Genomic DNA, 21,755 nt, shown 5'->3' with positions numbered 1-21,755 from the left:
GACGAGAGAGGCTAAGATGAAATTTCCTGCAGATCCAGAGTCCAAGAAGGCCACAGCAGAGAAGGAGAAGGCAGAGGCAGACATCCGCACAGGCACAGTAAGACGTGGAGAAGCAGAGTAGACATCAAGGACTGTCTCACCTTTGTGCGGAGTCAGCGGACGTCTTTCCAGGCGGGGAGGACGGATAGGACAATCCTTCAGGAAGTGTTCGGTACTAGCACAGTACAGGCAGAGATTCTCCATGCGGCGTCGTGTCCTCTCTTGGGGTGTCAGGCGAGACCGGTCGACCTGCATAGCCTCCACGGCGGGAGGCACAGGAACAGATTGCAGGGGACCAGAGGAGAGAGGAGCCGGGGAGAAGAAACGCCTCGTGCGAACAGAGTCCATATCCTGGCGGAGCTCCTGACGCCGTTCGGAAAAACGCATGTCAATGCGAGTGGCAAGATGGATGAGTTCATGTAGGTTAGCAGGGATTTCTCGTGCGGCCAGAACATCTTTAATGTTGCTGGATAGGCCTTTTTTAAAGGTCGCGCAGAGTGCCTCATTATTCCAGGATAATTCTGAAGCAAGGGTACGGAACTGTACGGCATACTCGCCAACGGAAGAATTACCCTGGACCAGGTTCAACAGGGCAGTCTCAGCAGAAGAGGCTCGGGCAGGTTCCTCAAAGACACTTCGAATTTCCGAGAAGAAGGAGTGTACAGAGGCAGTGACGGGGTCATTGCGGTCCCAGAGCGGTGTGGCCCAAGCCAGGGCTTTTCCAGACAGCAGGCTGACTACGAAAGCCACCTTAGACCTTTCAGTGGGGAACTGGTCCGACATCATCTCCAAGTGTAATGAACATTGGGAAAGAAAGCCACGGCAAAACTTAGAGTCCCCATCAAATTTATCCGGCAAGGATAGTCGTATTCCAGAAGCGGCCACTCGCTGCGGAGGAGGTACAGGAGCTGGCGGAGGAGATGATTGCTGGAGCTGTGGTAGTAACTGTTGTAGCATAACAGTCAGTTGAGACAGCTGTTGGCCTTGTTGCGCAATCTGTTGTGACTGCTGGGCGACCACCGTGGTGAGGTCAGCGACAACTGGCAGAGGAACTTCAGCGGGATCCATGGCCGGATCTACTGTCACGATGCCGGCTGGCAGGTAGTGGATCCTCTGTGCCAGAGAGGGATTGGCGTGGACCGTGCTAGAGGATCGGTTCTAAGTCACTACTGGTTTTCACCAGAGCCCGCCGCAAAGCGGGATGGTCTTGCTGCGGCGGTAGTGACCAGGTCGTATCCCCTAGCAACGGCTCAACCTCTCTGGCTGCTGAAGATAGGCGCGGTACAAGGGAGTAGACAGAAGCAAGGTCGGACGTAGCAGAAGGTCGGGGCAGGCAGCAAGGATCGTAGTCAGGGGCAACGGCAGAAGGTCTGGAATCACAGGCAAGGAACACACAAGGAACGCTTTCACTGGCACTAGGGCAACAAGATCCGGCGAGGGAGTGAAGGGGAAGTGAGGTGATATAGGGAAGTGCACAGGTGTAAACACTAATTGGAACCACTGCACCAATCAGCGGTGCAGTGGCCCTTTAAATCGCAAAGACCCGGCGCGCGCGCGCCCTAGGGAGCGGGGCCGCGCGCGCCGGGACAGAACTGACGGGGAGCGAGTAAGGTACGGGAGCCGGGGTGCGCATCGCGAGCGGGCGCTACCCGCATCGCGAATCGCATCCCGGCCGGAGGTGGTAACGCAGCGCCCCGGGTCCGTGGAACCGACCGGGGCGCTGCAGTGAGGGAAGTGTAGCGAGCGCTCCGGGGAGGAGCGGGGACCCGGAGCGCTCGGCGTAACAATACTGAAGCACATTGTCCTCCCCTCATAAGTGTATACCACATATATACATGTAAGTGGTGTACCATTTTGTTCCTGTTAAAGTCTTAAGGGCCTAGATACTATGAAAGGCCAGCCAAAAGTACACACCTGCTGGTGTTGTAGACAAATACTGTTTTAAGCGTACTGAAGCACATTGTCCTTCCCGCATAAGTGCATACCACATACATACATCTAAGTGGTGTACCATTTTGTTCCTGTTAAAGTCTTAAGGGTCTAGATACTGTGAAAGGCCAGCCAAAAGTAAACACCTGCCGGTGTTGTAGAGAAATACTGTTTTAAGCATAGTGGAGCGTATTGTACTCCCCTCATATACGCACTAAGTATGTCAGGCAGAGAAGTGCTAGGACGTGCAAAGAGGAGTGGCAGATGTTGCAGCAGACTAGGGGCGAGTGGCCACAGGAGTTGCAGCAAGAGGCCTGAGCTCTCGGTATCAGGTAGCGGTCGTGTTTCGACCAGCAACCCATCTATGGTCATCGATTGGTTAATACGGTCATCCAATTCCTCACAAGGGACATCTAACACCCCCAGTCAACAGTCGGTGGGCTCCTCAGACACAACCCTCAGTTGGCATGGCCAGGGAGCAGCCTCTGTCCTCCCATTGCCTCTGTCCTATGCTGTTCCCTCCCCGCAGAAGTATCTTATGCTGTGGGTTCAGCTCCATTATTTAGTTAGGACGATCTAGAGGAGAGTCAGAAGCTACTGCCCAGCCAAGAAGTGTAGGAAACATCCGCTGCTTCCTCCGCTAGGTGGACAAGTAGTGATGAAGAGAGTAACATGGGAGGTGGTGTTGCATGCGTTTAGGCTCTTTAAGCAGACACTGTTGAGGAACCTGAGGAGGACATCAGTGACTTGCAAACACAACCAATGAGGATGAAGCCAATCACACTTGGGAGCTGGGTGCAAAAGGGGCTTCATCATCATCAGGAGAAGAGGGCTTCAAGTTGCCCGTGAGGCAGCAGCTGAGCCAGCAAGGTGGTAGCATGGATGGCAGTCAGCATGGTGGCAGAAGTGGAAAGTTTGGAGCCATACATGCCCGGGGTAGACCACCTGCTTTGCGGCAGCCTACCTTCCCGGGAGGTAGTGGAACAGGGGTTCCTGGAGTCGGCGGCAGTAGCAGTCAATCAGTGCAGACTGTTGGTGGGAAAATCAGCTACTCGGTGGTGTTGCAGTTTTTCATCAAGGATGTCAACCTGGCCACATGCAAGATGTGTCGGCAGAAGGTGAAGCGTGGCCAGGGTCCCAATGTTGGCACCACGCCCTGCGTCAACATATGCAGCGTCATCATAAAGCGGCCTGGGAGAACCGTGGCTCCAATGTGGTGGTCCAGCCTGCTTCATCACCCAGTGGCACGACGCTCCCTGTTTCATCCAGCCAAGGCTCCACACCTCAGCTGAAGGGAGCTATATGTCATACACATTTTCTGTCACTCCAGATGCTCCTGCTCCTCCAACTTCGAGTCAATCCATCGGTGAACCCATGTCCAAGAGACAACAGTATGCGCCCACTCATCCAATGGCGCAGAAGCCGAATGTGCTCCTGTCCAAGTTGCTGGTGCTGCAGTCCCTCCCTTTTCAAGTGGGGAACTCTGCACCTTTCAGAGAACTGATGGCTTGTGCCGAGCCGAGGTGGAGAGTTCCGAGCTGTCATTTCTTTGCAAAGAAGGCAGTACCAGCCCTGCACAATTTTGTGGAACAGAAGGTGGGAAGTCCTTGAGGCTGTCGGTGTGTACCTAACTGCACGGCAGCGCCGACATGTGGAGCTGTAACTACAGTCAGGGACAATACATGTCCTTTTACGGCCCACTGGGTAAATGTGGTTCCTGCACAGCCACAACAGCAACTTGGACAGGTCACGCCGCTTCCGCCTCAACGCTCTCAGGCCTTTGGTCCTGTTACAGTGTGAGACTCCACCTCCTCATCCTCCACCGTGTACTCAGCCTCCACTGCACGGACAAGTCTCAGTGCCACTCCAGCATACCATGTGTGCACGGTGTCACGCTGTTCTTCACATGGTTTGGCTTGGTAAACTGAGTCACACAGGGGAGGAACTGCTAAAAGTCATTCATCAAGAAATTGAATCATGGCTTACTCCACGAAAACTGGAAATGGGAACCATGGTGACCGACAACGAGAAGAACATCTTGTCTGCGCTTCGACAAGGAAGCCTGAGACATGCGCCCTGCTGGTTGTGAAGCAGTTCCTGAAGTGTTCCCCCATCTGCAAGACATCCTAACAATGGGAAGAAAACATTGCATGCACTTCAGCCACTCGTACACCGCAAGGCACACCTTCCTTGAGCTGCAACATCAGAACGGTGTCCCCCAGCATAGTCTGATTTGGACCAACTATACGAACAGAGAAAAGCCATCACCGATTTCTTGATGATCAAAGCAAATAGAGGGACTCCCTTGCGTAACTTCAATGTCAACCAGTGGCAGCTCATACGAGACACCTGCCGTTTGCTCAGGCCCTTTGAGGAAACCACATTATTAGTCAGTCGCCAGGATTACGGGATGAATAACGTCATTCCACTGTTTCATTTACTACAACACGTGTTAGAAACGATGGCTGGTCAGGGCACTGGAGATGTGGTGCCTACATCTCACGGCCACATGAACCATGTGGGGGCTGAACTGGAGGAGTAGGAGGAGGAGGGGGAAGGGCACAGTGGAGCACAGATTAGGTTTTGCGAGATGGGCGTTTTTCTAGTCATCTGACAGGAGAGGAGGAGCAGGAGTTACTAGATGAGCTAGAGGATTATGAGGAAGGCGAGACAGAGGAACCCAGACACATCGTAGCAGTATGCAGTGGAGATGGAGGCAGGGAGTCCCTCCAAGGTCACTTGCACAAATGTCACGATGCATGCTCACTTGCTTGTGTAGTGACTGCCAAATTGTCACCATTCGGCAGTGGGATGACTTCTGGCTCTCCACCTTATTGGACCCTCGCTACCGGCACAAATGGGAGCCTTTTTTACACCCACTGAAAGGGAGGACAAACTGACCTACTACAGAGACATCCTACGTAGCCAGTTGGCCGATGCCTATCTGTGCCATCGTCCATCCTCCCGCAGGTCTGACTCAGGGGGCCCTCTGTGCTCACCTTCCACTGCCAAGGATGCTTGGGAGGAGTGGGATGGCAGGAGCAGTACCAGCTCCATTAGCAGCAGCCTGAGTCTACAGTCACTGATGAACAGCTTTCTTCACCTGCATAATGAAACAATTAATCAGCAGCAGGTAGACCTGGAGCAGGACCTGAAACAGCAAGTGGTGGCATACCTTGACGTGACTATGCCAACCCACCTTAAATATCCGCTGGACTTCTGGGCAGCCAAACTTGATTTGTGGCCGCAACTAGCAGAGTTTGCCCTGGGAAAGCTGTCCTGCCCAGCCAGTAGTATGCCATCAGGGCGGGTGTTTAGTATGGCGGGGGCTATAGTAACCCCAAAGAGAACTCGTCTGTCCACGAAAAATGTGGAGAGAATGACCTTTGTGAAGATGAATCAGGCATGGATCAGCCAGGATTTCCACCCACTAATGCCTGATGCATGAGAGTAGATTGACCATGGTGCCACACCAACACTTCACAAATATAGATAGTGCTAAATAGTGTTGCTCGCGAATATTCGCAATTCGAATATTATTCGCGAATATCGCATATTCGCGAATTCGCGAATTTCGCGAATATAGCGCTGTATATTCGTAATTACGAATATTATTATTATTATTTTTTTTTCTTCACAGTACACATCACAGTGATCACCCCTCTCTGCTTCCAGCTTGTGTGGTGTAAAGAAGGCTGTAATACTACTGTGTGAGACTGGCGTGCGAAAATTCGCATATGCAAATTTTCGCATATGCGTATTTTCGCACACGCGAAAATAAAACGAGAATATTACGAATATGCGAATATTCGCGAATATATGACGAATATTCGTCCATATATTCGCGAATATTCGCGAATTCGAATATGGCCTATGCCGCTCAACACTAGTGCTAAACATATTTAAGGTGCTGCTCCCCACTTACAGACATTCCTTCGCATCAGACCACAAGTAAGTATTGAGGATATGCATTAGCTAATACTTAACTTTTCTTAGGATAAAATATATGCACCCAACATTTTTTTTAAATCAAGCAAAAGGAAAAGTGTGCAAAAAGCACCATGTGCCACCTACACTACCAAGTATTGATGTGATGCAAAGACCTCTAAAAGGTGGAAGGGAATAATGTATGGTCCATTGTAACCATTGGGGGTAAAATTTCCCCTAAAAACTTACATTAAAAAGGGTGGCCCCATGCAGGAACCTCTCCCTATTTCCACCTACAAACACTGCCATTTCCCAGGGTTTTTAGGTGGAAGTAGGGAGAGTTTCCTGTGTGGGGCTGCCCTTTTCAGGGCGAGTAACATATATCAAGAAGGGAATTAATAGGGCGAGAGTAGGGCCTTAGAGGGGATTTTTTCCGAAGAATATTAATAAAAGTTAAGTTTTACATAATGCATATCCTCAATACTTATTTGGGCACACTAACACTTTGAGAAAAGAGACCGTTTTTTCTGCCTACCTGTCTCAGCTACTATTCTGACCCTGCCACCTGCCTGATGCCACACATCTGATGCCAAACTTTCCTTTTTTCACCCACCTTTGTCCCCGGGTACTGGTATTGCCACCCACCGCCCCACAATATCACCGGGTCACTTTTAATGTTGAGCAGCATAGGCCATATTCGAATTTGCGATATTTCGCGAATATATGGACGAATATTCGTCATATATTCGCTAAATTCGCATATTCATAATATTCGCGTTTTATTTTCGCATATGCGAAAATTCGCGTATGCAGAAATTTGCATATGCAAAAATTAGCGAATACAAAATTAACATAAGCGAAAATTCGCAAATGCGAAAATTAGCATATGCAAATGTTCGCATATTCGAAAATTCACATACCAGTCACATACAGTAGTATTAGAGCCTTCTTTACACCACACAAGCTGGAAGCAGAGAGGGATGATCACTGAGATGTGTACTGTGAAAAAAGGAAAAAAAAAAAACAATATTCGTGATTACGAATATATAGTGCTATATTCGCGAATAAAATTCGCATTGCGAATATTCGCGAGCAACACTAGTCACTTTCAGGACTTCTGATGCTGCTGATGCCACTTCCAGGCTGTCTCATACTGCCACCATATGTTCTCCTCATGCTGATGTCAGCTCCAGGCTGTCTCATTTTGCCACCATATGTTCTACTCATGCTGCTGCTACCTCCAGACTGTCTAATTCTGCAACTATATGGTCTCCTCTTGCTTCTGCCATCTCCAGGCTGTGTCATTCAGCCACTATATGGTCTCATGCTGCCGCCAACTCCAGGCTGTCATTCAGCCACTATATAGTCTCCTCATGCTGCTGCAAACTCCAGGCTGTGTCATTCAGCCACTATATGGTCTCCTCTTGCTGCTGAAAACTCCAGGCTGTATCATTCAGCCGCTATATGGTCTCATCATGCTTCCGCCACCTCCAGGTTGTGTCACTGTACCGCCATGTTGTCTCCTCATGCTGTTTGCACATTAAACTTTTTAGGTTCATCTATTTTAAATCTTCAGTTTAAATGTTAAAAATATCTTTAATCTTTTCAATTGTGTGGCACTATGCAGGCCCTGACTGAGGGAGATTGACATTAATTTTGTGTTTCTAACATTTGTGTATCATTGCTGAACTGTTGTAAAACTTCTCTTCAAGCTGCATTGCCATGTTATTGTAGCCCATTCCAGACTTGTGTAGGTCTACAGTCTTGTCCCTGACATCCTTAGACAGCTCTTTGGCCTTGACCATGGGGGAGAGTTTGAAATCTGATTGATTGCTCCTGTAGACAGGTGTCTTTTATACAAGTAACAAGCTCCCCTTGAGATAGTGTTCCCAATCTCAGCTCATTACCTGTATCAAAGAAACATGGGAGACAGAAATCTTGCTGATTGATAGGGGATCAGATACTTACTTATGTAAAATACAAAGTATTGCATAGCTTATTTAAAATGCCTTTTTCCAGATTTTTTTGTTTGTTGTTATGTTGTCTCTAAGTATTCAAATAAACTAACTATTAAAATGACAGGCTGACCAGTTCTTTGTCAGTGGGCAAAGATACAAAATTAGCAGGGGATCAAATAATTTTCTTCTTCACTGTTGAGTAGCTGAGTAGATTGATATATAGCTTTGTAGGGAAAAATTCTGTGTAACTTTCATTCTATTGATCTAGATCCCTGCCCATTCTAGTCTTAGGAGTCCAGTGGGCGGTCCTACTCAGAGAGATTCAGTTTTTTCTGTTTTAGTTTACATACAAAGATAACTGTCTATAATTATTTAGGACTGCGCCCACTAGACTCCTAAGCTCAGAATTAGTTTTTTCCACCTTTTTTTCTTATTACTTCTTTAAATTTTTTACTTAATAAAATTTTAAACCATAAATACCAAATTATACTATTACAGTAAACCCAGAAAAGAAGAAAGAGACAAAGATCACAAAAGAATATGTATATAACAATGTGAACTTAAAGTCAGATTCTTTCCAAACTACTTGGCCAAGATCTTATCATATTGGATCACATCTTTATTCCTAATTCTTTCTTGATTTATTTCATGGATTCATTATCTACTGGAAGGAAGTTTATTAGACCTCCAAACCCTTGTAGTTAACAGTCTTGCATAGAACAGAAGCCTAGTCACAGTTAGTCCACTTTCCTTTAATCCTGATACATCTCCCAGCATTACTAAAAATACATTGATTCAAATCAATAACCCAAGATTTTTGAATTTCAAATGTATAAAGTTAGGAAATCAGGAAATGACATCTAGGACACTTCAGATAATTCCTGCATGCTGTTTTGTAAAGATTAAACAGAAAATAATACAAACTGTAAATATTTTCAAATTGAATAAATTAAAGGGATTATCCATCATAAGGTGATTTTAGTACGTACCTGGCAGACAGTAATGGACATGCTTAGGAAGGATCTGCGCTTGTCTTAGGGCTAAATGGCTATGTTGTGAGATTACCATAACACTGTGGCTAGCTTTTTGTGAACTGGCATTTCCTTTTTGAGTTTTCTTTTTTTTGCCTACAAATCCCAGAATTCAATTTTTCTCCCAACCACACATCAGCCCCCTCCCCCATTGAAACATAAATGAGCAGCATCCATTCAAAAGACCTGTGGTTTTCAATCAGGGTGCCTATAGCTGTTGCATTAGTTGCAGAGTGATCTTTCTCTCACTAAGCGATCCCTCCACCCACTGAAGCAGAAAGGCTCCCTCAGCTGACTCGGCCGCATTACAACCTGGGAAAAATCTGGACTCAGGAAGCACAGGTCCTGCAGAAGAGCTGTGTACACGATTCGGTAGAATATTTTAACTAAAATAATTTCCCAAATTATTTTATAAGGCTTTATAATAGAGCACAAAACCTTAAAGGGGTACTCCGGTGCTTAGACATCTTATCCCCTATGATCTTGCTCACCACACCCCGTTAAAATCAGTCCCTGGAGCGTGTTCACTCCGGGTCTGATTACTGTCGATCACGGGGCCGGAGCGTTGTGACGTCACAGTCCCTCCCCGTGTGATGTCACGCTCCGCCCCCTCAATGCAAGCCTATGGGAGGGGGCGTGATGGCCATCATGCCCCCTCCCATAGACTTGCATTGAGGGGCAGGGCGTGACATCACACATGGTCGCGTGGTCAGGATTCGAAGCCTCCAGCGTTGCTGGAAGCCGTTGAGGTGGGTGCTGCAGCCGAGATCCCGGGGGTCATTGTTCATTTCTTGCAATTTAATGCCCTGGCATATCAATAGCATTTACGATAGAAATACAGGTAAATCTGCTGAGCCCGCACAGTAGCCAATAGCTGATAAAGTGATAAAAGTTGTTGTGAATGGCACAAACAGTAAAAGCAATGCAAGCTTTAAAAGGTCTTAGCATCAATGTGTCTTACAGACTTCCTCCTATTCAGCATTACTTAAAGTAAAGTACAGTCCCGCCCCGTGTGACGTCACGCTCCGCCCCCTCAATGCAAGCCTATGGGAGGGGGAGTGACGGCCATCATGCCCCCTTCCATAGACTAGCATTGAGGGGCAGGGCGTGACATCACACATGGTCGCGTGGTCAGGATTCGAAGCCTCCAGCATTGCTGGAAGCCGTTGAGGTGGGTGCTGCAGCCGAGATCCCGGGGGTCCCCAGCGGTGGGACTCCCGCGATCAGGCATCTTATCCCCTATCCTTTGGATAGGGGATAAGATGTCTAAATGCCGGAATACCCCTTTAAGTCATTGATTACAGAAGTTGTGTTAAAAGTTCATTGTTCATTTCTTGCAATTTAATGCCCTGGCATATCAATAGCATTTACGATAGAAATACAGGTGAATCTGCTGAGCCCGCACAGTAGCCAATAGCTGATAAAGTGATAAAAGTTGTTGCGAATGGCACAAACAGTAAAAGCAATGCAAGCTTTAAAAGGTCTTAGTAGCAATGTGTCTTACAGACTTCCTATTCAGCATTACTTAAAGTAAAGCAAATGGCTCTTCATGCTTTGAATTACACTTAAATTTTACCACTGCTCTCCTTGTCTGAAGAAGAGTGCACTGTACATTTGTTCCTCCTGTTTTTTTCTATGGTACAGCATCAAAGGTATGTATGTATTGGCTGTCGTGACCAAAGTAAATGAGGATCAATAATGGGCCCCAATGGCAGAAGCCAACACTATTTTGCACCGGAATTGTTGCCGGTCACTTGCCACTAAGATCTATTTTTATTGGTTGTTCCATAAATATCCTAATAGATCCGGTGAAGAAAAAAAAATGTTGATCCCCTGCTGATTTTGTATATTTAACCACTGATAAAGAAATGATCAGTCTATAATTTTAAAGGACGGTTTATTTGAACAGTGAGAGACAGAATAACAGATTTCAAATAAGTTATGAATTGATTTGCATTTAACTGAGTGAAATAAGTATTTGATCCCTTATCATTCAGCCAGATTTCTGGCTCCAAAGTTTTTTTTACTCTTGAAGAGAGTGCTCCTAATCTCAGCTTGTTACCTGTATAAATGACACCTGTCCACAGAAGCAATCAATCAATCAGATTGCAAGTTCAAAATGGACAAGACAAAAGAGCTCTCCAAGGATGTGAGGGACAAGATTGTAGACCTATACAAGGCTGAAATGGGCTACAAGACCATCGCCAAGCAGCTTGGTGAGAAATGCACCACAGTTCGTAAATGGAGGACACACACAAAATAAGTGTCAATTTCCCTTGGTTAAAGGTTCTATGCAGAATTTGACCTTATTGAGTTTCAATGATCATGAGGATAGCTAAACATAGGTCCATAACCAATTGTAACAACCAGAAAAAAAGAAAAACGCTGAGGGGAATTTGTCACTGTTATAAATGCAGCATTGATAGTATACGGACAGTAGATGGAGAGGAAGTATGTATATCCCAAAACGGAGCACTCACCCAGAATGTATGCCTAAGGGTAGGCTGGTCCTCAAATGGGGTCTTCGTCAGGGAGGAGATAGATGGAACGGGGGGAGCTCAGAGGCCAGCCACGGTCCGTATCGCGCCAATGGGCGCTTTGTGAGGCCTTGCACCACACGGGAGGAACTTGTCAAAGCTGGGACCAAAATCACCAAAAAAACAATCGGTAAGACACTATGCCGTGAAGGACTGGAGTCCCACATGTATACAATTAGCACAACAAAGATAACAGTACGATCTAAGGGCTTGTCTGGTACTGAAAAAATGTATGGGATTTTATATAAGAAATAAGTGATACTCGCCTACCCAATGCCCCAGTACATCCTAGTCCCTGCTAATCAGTACTTCGTGGTGCAGGTCTTGACACACAGCCCACTGAGCCAATCACTGGGACATTGGTGACCTACCATTAATACTTGGCTAAGCTGATATTTCCTGTGTGTCGTGGCCTCATCAAGAGGTGCTGCTCAGCAGGGCATGCAGCAACACAGGAATGGGTAGTTGTGCATTGTTAAACCAGCCTTAGCCCTTACCAAAATTTACCAAAGCATTGTTTGCCAACCACTCTAAAATTGTATAGGGACTAATAAACCAATGGACAGAGAAAATGTTATAAGTCCAACACTTGGTTGTGATTCATATCTGTATCAGCAGAATACAGGTCACTGAATTAGGCATTCTTTTTTTTTTTTTGGGGGGGGGGTAGGTAGGTTAGGGGGGTAGGTAGGTTAGGGGGTGTAAGTAGGTTGGGCGGGTAGGTAGGTTAGGGTGCAGAATGGTAGGTTGGGGGAAAGACTCACTGGAATCACTTGCTGAAAGTACAAAATATTGCTCATTGTTGATAATTAGGATATGGATAACAGGATTACTTATGGATTTACAGGACTACTTCATCCAATGTACATCAAATTTGGAAGTCAGCAGTACTAAGAATATATATTCTACATAGTTACAGAGTGACCTGCCAGCCCATGGAACAGAGTAGACAGATCAGTACACCCAAGCAAAACTTCAATGGATAGATCAATTTGCCTACTGTATAGAAATGCCAGGTGGGTGAAGCAGTTTGTGAGTTGGCGAAAATGATTTCGGTTTAGATGTAAGTTACAACAAATCAAGAAGAAATACAATTCCAGTCCACCCCGTAATTCTATCAATCTGGGAGTGAAATGCATACGATTATTAAATGCCAGGAGCAAAAGTAATAAAGGTGAGTATCATTACACCCCAGATGCCCTATGATAAGTGACAGTGGTGTCACCCATTATAGTCACCGATCGGAAGGCAGCTGCCACACACGCACACAACACTTACAGAACAATCCATTATAGAGTATTTGGATGCTGAGAAATAAGGAAAATTCAATGTTTAGTTCAGAAATTTCCTGTTTCCCTTGAGGCAGAATTAGCATTTGTCCTCCATGCACACATAAGGGGTGTGATCTACAGCGGTCTATGTCCACACCACCATACTGAGTTGCAATGTTATGCTATGTTTTGGCTCAATGTCAATAAATGTGTTTTGTTCCTTTATTTGTGATGAAAGAATAGTTAAGACTGCCTTATAATGTTGATGCCATTATGCCCAAGTACCAGAGTAAGAGCTGGTGTACCATTGTTTCACCATTTCTGTGCCAGTCAGAAAGGACCATTTTGGGGGGGGCACTGTGTCTAACTAGGTGATGGACGTTGCTGAGAAAGATGCCTGTAGGTGGGGGTGAGATGCATGTTCAGAAAACATATCAGAAAGTGAGATCCGCTGTAAGACTGAAAGGAGGTCTGGGTCTAGACAGCCAAGTAGAACAATGGTGCGCTGGGAGAAACAGTAAAAGGCCAAAGGAAGGATTGGGAGCCCAAGGAGGAGCATCGTTTCGAGACTGTGAGAAAGCTGAGGAGGCTTTTCGGTCTAAGAGGATCATTTGAAAGAGACATGGTTAAAGGGGTACTTCACTGGCCAGCGTCACGATCCCTCCCATAGACCCCCGCAGCGTGAAAACAGTGTTTGAAAAATTGACTTCCGAACGCTGGCCAGTGGAGTATCCCTTTAAGTGTTGTCCAAAACCTAGTTGAAGCCCCAACAACAAAAGGTCAGAAACTTCCTCCAAGTATAGTGGGATATGTAGGCAGTGCACACTTCAGGTAGGTTGGCAAAATGACTTATTACCCACAATGCTTAGCGGCGCACCTGGAATGTGCAGTGCCTGATTAACCCACTATACTGGAAGGAAGTTTCTGATATATAGTTGCATTCCAGTGGGAAGGCTGCAGCCATTAACTTCATACTCTGTCCAAAGTTGTGTTTGTTTTTGCACAACCATTTCCGGTAAGCAGCACCATATTTGTGTTCGGTTTTATCCCTCAGTATCACACAGAGTGCTGCTCTCTCCTTTCTTTTCCAACAACAAAAGGGACATGGTGCCTCAAAAAGGGCATTGATGCACATGATAAAGAAATAGTTTTACCACAGTACAAATCACTAGTCAGACCACACATAGAATACTGTGTACAGTACTGGGCACCAGTGTACGAGAAATATATAGTGGAGCTCAAAGACGGGCAACTAGAGTAATACGGGGAATGGGAGGACGACAGTACCTAGGAAGATTATCAGGGTTATTAGGTTTAGAAATATGACTATATCATAGGCAGTACAGAGAGGTCTTCTGTGATCTATTTGGGCCCAGTACTATATCTAAAACAAGAGGGCATCTTGTACGCCTGGAGGAAAAAGATTCCTACACCAGCACAAACAGGGTGTTCTTTACTATAAGGGCAGTGAGACTATGGAAGTTGTCATGGTAGACCCAATAAAAGAGTTCAATATGTGGAGTTAGGGTGTTGATCCAGGGATTTATTGCCTAAAATGAGCTTTTACCTCATGGGGAGTTTTGTTCTCCTCTCGATCAACACTACAGTGGTCCCTCAACATATGATATTAATTGGTTCCAGGAGAACCATCATATGTTGAAACCATCATATGTCGAGTACATATGTCTATGTAAAAATAGTAATTGGTTCTGGGGCCTCGGAACCATTGTATGTTGAATACATATCTCTATGGGAAACTGCCAATTGGTTCTGGGATGACCATTGTATGTGGAGTGTATGGGGAGTGTTTAACAAACCAGGGTGCCTCCAGCTGTTGCACAACTACAACTCCCAGCATGCATGTACAGCCATTGACTGTCTGGGCATGCTGGGAGTTATAGTTTTGCAACATCTGGAGGCACACTGATAGGGAAACATTGATCTATGGGGTGTATAGTGTGTCTATGTATTGTATGTGATGTGTGACATCGCATACAGTACTGTACAGTTCTTTAAATACCTTCAGGGGGGGACAAAATGTCCTCCATTACGATCCTGCCGACTACAGCTCTATAGGAAAGGAAGGTGAGCAGCTCATTGGATGCCTGCAGCAAGATGCTGGCTATGGCTATTGGCTATGGCTGCACTGGGGGGGGGCTTACACGGAGCTCACAGTGGAAGCCTCCGTGAGTTAGCAGGACAGCGAGTGAGTAACAGGAGGCAGAACGGGGCACACGGGGCACATTATACAACTATCTGTCATTTGCTGAAGTTGTCAGCGCTGTCAGATAGCTGTTTGTACGATGGCCCCGACACACAGCAGCATCATATGTCGAGGCTGCCTTCAACATACGTTGGGCTCTGAGAGGCCATCATATGTTGAAATGATCATATGTCGGGGCCATCATAAGTCGGGGGATCACTGTATAGGGTACAAGGCAGAGGCGTAGCTATAGAGGTAGCAGAGGTAGCAGTCACACCGGGGACCCAAAGCACATCTGCCCCATTAGTGACCAGTAATGTATATGGCATATCAGGGTCCAGAAGCTACAAGCTACGCCTCTGGTACAAGGTGTAATACTTTGGGGTCATATGCTGAACTTGATGGATTGTTTTAAGCTTTTAAACTACGACACTATATTACAAGATGACAAGAGACTTGGTTATCCTGTGGCAGAGGTCTATGTAGAGAGATTCAGTCTCAGATTCAGAGTAACAAGGGATTGTGTCCACCACTACCACCACTACGAGACTGCAAGGGGACACAAGTCTGTAGGTATTCTCCTCCTACTAATAGGGAATGGTTCAAGTGGAACAAGAGACAAGTAACTTGCTGTCTAGTTTGAACAGGATACCCAATAAAATAGTAACCACTGATAGTACCTGTAGATTTGGACTGTGTTGAAGGTTGAAGGGACCATTCCCTGTGTATCTGCAAGTGTGATTGGTATAGAAGCCAATGCAACTGGGTTAGTAAAGATGCTTTTGGGAACGGTTAATGACTTAGCTGTCAAACTTAAAGGGGTACACCGGTGGAAAACAAATTGTTTTAAATCAACGGGTGCCAAAAAGTTAAACAGATTTGTACATGACTTCTGTTTAAAAAATTTTTAATCCTTCCAGTGCTTATCAGCTGCTGTATACTACAAAGAAAGTTGTATAATTCATTTCTGCCTGACCACAGTGCTCTCTGCTGACACCTCTCTCTGTGTCAGGAACTGTCCAGAGTAGGAGTGGTTTGCTATGGGGATTTGCTTCTACTCTGGACAGGTCCTGACATGGACAGAGGTGTCAGCAGAGAGCACTGTGGTCAGACCGAAAAGAAATTCAAAAAGTAAAGAACTTCCTCTGTAGTATACAGCAGCTGATATGTACTGGAAGGATTAAGATTTTTAAATAGAAGTTATTTACAAATCTGTTTAACTTTCTGGAGCCAGTTGATTTAAAGAAAAAAATATTTTCCACTGGAGTACCCCTTTAAGGTGCCAGGCCAGCTTATACAAGTGGCTGGTAAAGTCCTGCAAACAACTCCTAGGAAGGTCATGCTGTGAGGGGGTCGCTTCCCTTAGATCTGAAGGTTTTAACAAATGCCATAAGGCACCTTGGGGCACAACCAAAGGACCAAAAAGAGACTTCACAGGCAGCGTCTACTGCTCTTCTGTTCTGTTATTCACAAGATTGTGCCAGTCAGACACTATACACAAAACCTGTCCAGAGGAAAAGTTGCCGAGTTGCCCATAGCAACCAATCAGATCGCTTCTTTCACTTTGGAAAAGGCCCCTGAAAAATGAAAGAAGCGATCTGATTGGTTGCTATGGGCAACACAGCAACTTTTCCTCTGGGTAGATTTTGATAATTCTCCCCCATTATGATTGTGTGCACCCTGAGTTTGTTCTAACCACTAAGAGGGTTGTGCCTCTATGTGTATGTTTTCTGTTTGCGCAAAACGTTTTGTCGGGGTAAAAAAAAAAAAAAAATGTACAATAAAAAGTGTAAAGATTTAGAGAACAACAGCAAAGTAATCACTACTAGGAATATGTTATACTCTCCGTGTTTGGAACCAAGTAAAAGGCTGGTGGCTTAATGCTGTCAGAAGCGAATGGAAGTCTGAAGTGGCACTTCTAAACTGGTGAGGCGTATCATCTTGAGTGTAGAGATAGTTGAAGCACAGTATGGCAGACAAGAACAGCTGGTACTCTAGAAGGGCACTCAAGGACTGGGGAGGAATACCAGCTAAAGAGCAGAGAGAGAGCTGTTCAGTGGGATGAGCAATGTCCGGCTGGGTCAGTAATAGTCAACTATCCAAATACAGTGGTCCCTCAACATACGATGGTAATCCGATCCAAATGGACCATCGTTTGTTGAAACCATCGTACGTTGAGGGATCCGTGCAATGTAAAGTATAGGACAGTGGTCTACAACCTGCGGACCTCCAGATGTTGCAAAACTACAACACCCAGCATGCCCGGACAGCCAACGGCTGTCCGGGCATGCTGGGAGTTGTAGTTTTGCAACATCTGGAGGTCCGCAGGTTGAAGACCACTGGTATAGGAAGTTGTACTCACCTGTCCCCGCCGCTCTGGACCGTCACCGCTCGTCACCGCTGGATGTCGCCTTCCATCGCTGTTGGCGCTCCGGCAAGGCCTCTGCTTCCCCGGCATCCTCGCTCTCCGTCGCTGCCATCACGTCACTACGCACGCCGCTCCTATTGGATGACGGGACGGCATGCGCAGCGATGTGATGACGATGATGGAGAGCGCCGACGATGCAGGGGATCCCGAAGAGGACGCTCCGGAGCCCCGAGGACAGGTAAGTGATCGTCAGCGGACCACACGGGGCACCGTAAACGGCTATCTTGTGGCAGCTGAAGAAGTCTGCGCTGCCGGATAGCCGTTTATGCGATGGCGCCGACATACAAAAGCATTGTATGTTGATGCTGCCTTCAACATGCGATGGCCTCTGAGAGGCCATCGTATGTTGAAATGATCGTATGTCGGGGCCATCGTAGGTTGGGGGAGGGGGTCACTGTACTCCAGAAGGACTGACACACAAGGCCCGGGTGCTGCATCTAGATGTGATGGAGGTGGAGATGCATTGGCTACTGTAAGTATTATAACACAAAGTCAGCCAAACTGCGACCTCATAATGGCAATAAGACAAGAAGACATTATCATATACCGAAAACAAGATTTCTATCAATATTGTAAATATCCCACTTCTCACATAATAATAATACCCCCTTCTGTCCTATAATGGCCGTTCACTGGTTATCTGAGATACATAAGAGCTTCATAAAGACCCAGGGGAGCCATCTTCCTTCACATAGGTCATAAACAACACAGTAATGAACGTTATTAAAGAAAAAATATTCCCACATATTCTCTACCGATGCGCAAATTAGAAATAATAGGATCCTAATGAACGTGACCACTGTTATTCAATTCTGTGCCAGCTTTGAGAGGGGTCACTTCATTTATTTTTATTCCCTTTCTGGAATAAGGGATTAATATTAACCTGTGATGTGATAAGAAACAGCAAAGATTATCTTCTCATTATCCAAAGTAAACGTCTTGGTTCGTGCAAATACTACTTTTTACCTCTATGTGCGTTTTATGCGATAATCTCCTGGATAACCAGGCATCCTGCACCAGAACGGTTTTATAAAAAGGAATCAGCAAATGACATTAGTATTTAAATATGCGGCATTAACAATTCCTTTCACACCTTCTGCTTGTTAATAATCTAACACAGTGATTTGCATGCCAAAATATTTGCTTCTGTGCACTTTCATACACAGGAATTTGAATGAGAACTAAGGTCTTAGATTTCGGCATAACAATGTTATATTTTTTGGAGATATTCCTCTCGGCTCAAATAATAAGGGTTTACATAAGCTTTTGAATGTTCTACTTTTCAGTCTGCTAAGTACTTCACAGCAGTTTACGCTTCTTTTACTGGTTCTTTTTTTTTCTGCTGTAGATAGTTGTGACTATTTCTTGCCAAGGGGAACTCAACTTATTCACGGGGTGGGGTGGGGGGGGGGTCAAACACTGGCCCCCCCCCCCGTGATCTTCTGAACAGGGCCCATCCTACTTACCGATCCTCGGCGCGCTCAATCACCAGCTGAGGAAGGACATCACTGTGGCTGGTGACTGGCTGAGCAGGCCATTACTTGCCCACGTCCAGAAAGGTGGGGTCATAGTGCACAACCGACGGGTAAGTAGGACTGGCCCCGTACAGGAGATCGCAGGAGGCCCAAGAAGTTGGAACTCCTGTAATCAGACACATCCCCTAACCTGTGGATAGCGGATAAGTCCAGTCCCCCGGACCACCCCTTTAAATGGGCATTGTCAGATCCAAAAACTATATGTTGTTACTGATGAAAATACTTTTTGTAATATGGGTGTTTAAAATTGTTTGAATATTTAATAAAGAAAATGGCTCCTGAACCCTATACCTATTCAGACACACCATTCACCTCCCACCACCACAAGGAAGGGACGCGCCCCCTTCTCCTGAGAGGATTTCTAACACTGCGAGCTAATGAAAAGAGGGATTTTTATGATAAATATAGGGGAGAGAGGAATTAAAATTACATGTACATGGTCAGGATTAGGTACTAAGTAACAGTTGTTTTTTTTTTGTTTGTTTTTTGTGGGATCTGACAGGTACACTTTAACTTACCTGGCCATCCAGTTGCTATACCACTGATATTGCCATGTCACTTTAATCCAAATGTCTGGGAATCCCGTACACATACACAAACAACCATATATATGTGTGTGTATATATATATATATATATATATATATATATATATATAGCAAAAAATTGAAGAGATCGGCACTCCAGCATTCAGTGAAAACCCAGTGAGGGTGTACTTATTCACACATCTGCAATACACGCAACGTTTCGGCCCGTCAATAGAGCCTTTCTCAAATACACCCTCACTGGGTTTTTACTGAATGCTGGAGTGCCCCTCTCTTCCATTTTTTGGTACATTTACTCGGGGCCTGGGTCTGACCCTGGAGCTGAGCACCCATGTGGATCTTAGAATCCTTGGCTACAGCCACGCATGGTGCTCCTTCTTCTTCACTTTTTTCTATCTATCTATCTATCTATCTCTCTATCTATCTATCTATCTATCTATCTATATATATATATATATATATACACCCAACATGGCCCCAAGCCCATCTAACAGTGGTCCAAGCAGACAATACATACATAGATCAGTGAGTCATGGCTTATTTTATATAAAGCATTAGCTATCACTAATGGACAATTATTCTATATATAAATAAGACTTGATCGTCTGTTGAACTGTTCTTTGACCATAAGCTTATGTGAATAAGGAGTATACAGTAAGCAGATCTAATAAATGAACTTTACCACATAATCTGTACTTAGGAATAAAAGCACATATATAACAGTGGGTCGGGAGTTGCATTGATCAGACTGGAGTACAAAGAGGCTCTTAAAAGTAAGCTGGCTGCACCCACAGAGACCTAAACAATCAATTGAAAGTGTCACCGCTGTGTCTTACAGGAGTGTGTTACTAAGTACTTTACACACGACGGGAGGGGGAAATAGAAAAGCATTGAGTTAAAATTCTTTGCAGTAACACAAACACATACTTATTCCATACCAACAAAAAAAAAATTGAGGTCAGATTAAATATTAGTTTGTTGTAATCCAGAACGCGCGAGGAGCTTTTTCCTCTTTGCATTACATATTGTGAGGGTAATTGACTTCTATTCTCTAAGAATAATAATCATGCACCATATTTATGAGGCCAGAATCGTGGCTCTGTGAATTTCTTTCACGAAATGGTTACAGCTGCATTTGGCTGAAATTGTACTATTTGTTTCAGGTGACTTTTCGTGTTAAGCTGTTTTGTGTGTGTACATGAGGTGCAGCACTATTTCTGGCCATTATGTAACCTTTATGTGCCATTTTTTCACCAGTTTTTCCTCTTCAAGCTCCATCTTTAATCTTCAGTTTTCTCTGAGCTAGTGGTAGGAGCCGAAACTCTAGAATGCCTCTCATACACACATTCATACACACAAACACAGAAGAGGGGGTCTTGCACCCTAAATCTGTATAGCACGCTATGCAGCATGTGTGACATTACAGAGCAGTACTGAGCAGTGTAAGCAGTAAATAAAGCCCTGGGGTGATGGTCTAATACTGTAAACTCCTGTATTCTCTCAGCCGTCTCAGTGTTAGCACCTGGCTATCAATCTACTCTTTCATCTACTCCATCTTCCCCCTTTCTGACTCAAAAGACTTCTATATAAGTTTAGGACAAAGGGGAAGTTGGAAAGAAAATATTTTTTATTCTGATAAGATATATTACGTTTCTTACATTCACTTTTACTATTGACTTATGCAAACTTTGTTGAAATGACAGTGACCATATCAATGTGGTTCAGCACAGGCCAGAAGCCTCCTTATGTATCTTAAGGGTCCCATAAAATAGGCTGGAAAACTTTTTTCTTTTAAATCAACTGGTGCCAGAAAGTTAAACAGATTTGTAAATTACTTCTATTAAAAAATCTTAATCCTTCCAGTACTTTTTAGGGGCTGTATACTAAAGAGAAATCCAAAAACGAAATGCATTTCCTCTGATGTCATGACCACAGTGCTCTCTGCTGACCTCTGTCCACCATAGCAAATAGCAAGGGGAAAAGATGTCAGATCGCCAGGGTCCCGCTGCTGGGGACCCCGGGGATCGCTGCTGTAGCCCCCCCCCCATCATTACTGCGCAGAGCGAAATCACTCTGCACGTAATGACGGGCAATACAGGGGCCGGAGCATCGTTACGTCACGGCTCCGCCCCTCGTGACGCCACGGCCCGCCCCGTCAATACAAGTCTATGGGAGGGGGCATGTCGGTCGTCACGCCCCCTGCCATAGACTTGCATTAAGGGGACGGGCCGTGATGTCATGAGAGGTGGAGCCATGACGTAACGCTGCTCCGGACCCTGTATCGCCCGTTATTACGCACAGAGCGAACTCGCTCTGCGCAGTAATGATAGCGGGGTGCCGCAGCAGCGATCCC

At 45.4% G+C, this 21,755-nt stretch overlaps 1 protein-coding gene across 3 annotated transcripts in view; it reads left to right on the top strand.

Moving 5' to 3' along the window:
• LOC130283012 (tenascin-R-like) overlaps window positions 1–21,755 on the top strand; it is a 551,407-nt gene that overhangs the window by 121,307 nt on the left and 408,345 nt on the right. The gene's annotated exons all lie outside the window — the stretch shown is intronic.

This window comes from Hyla sarda, chromosome 7 (genome assembly GCF_029499605.1).
Source record: "Hyla sarda isolate aHylSar1 chromosome 7, aHylSar1.hap1, whole genome shotgun sequence".
Classification (NCBI taxonomy): Eukaryota; Metazoa; Chordata; class Amphibia; order Anura; family Hylidae; genus Hyla; species Hyla sarda.
This window is presented reverse-complemented; position numbering and strand designations above follow the sequence as displayed.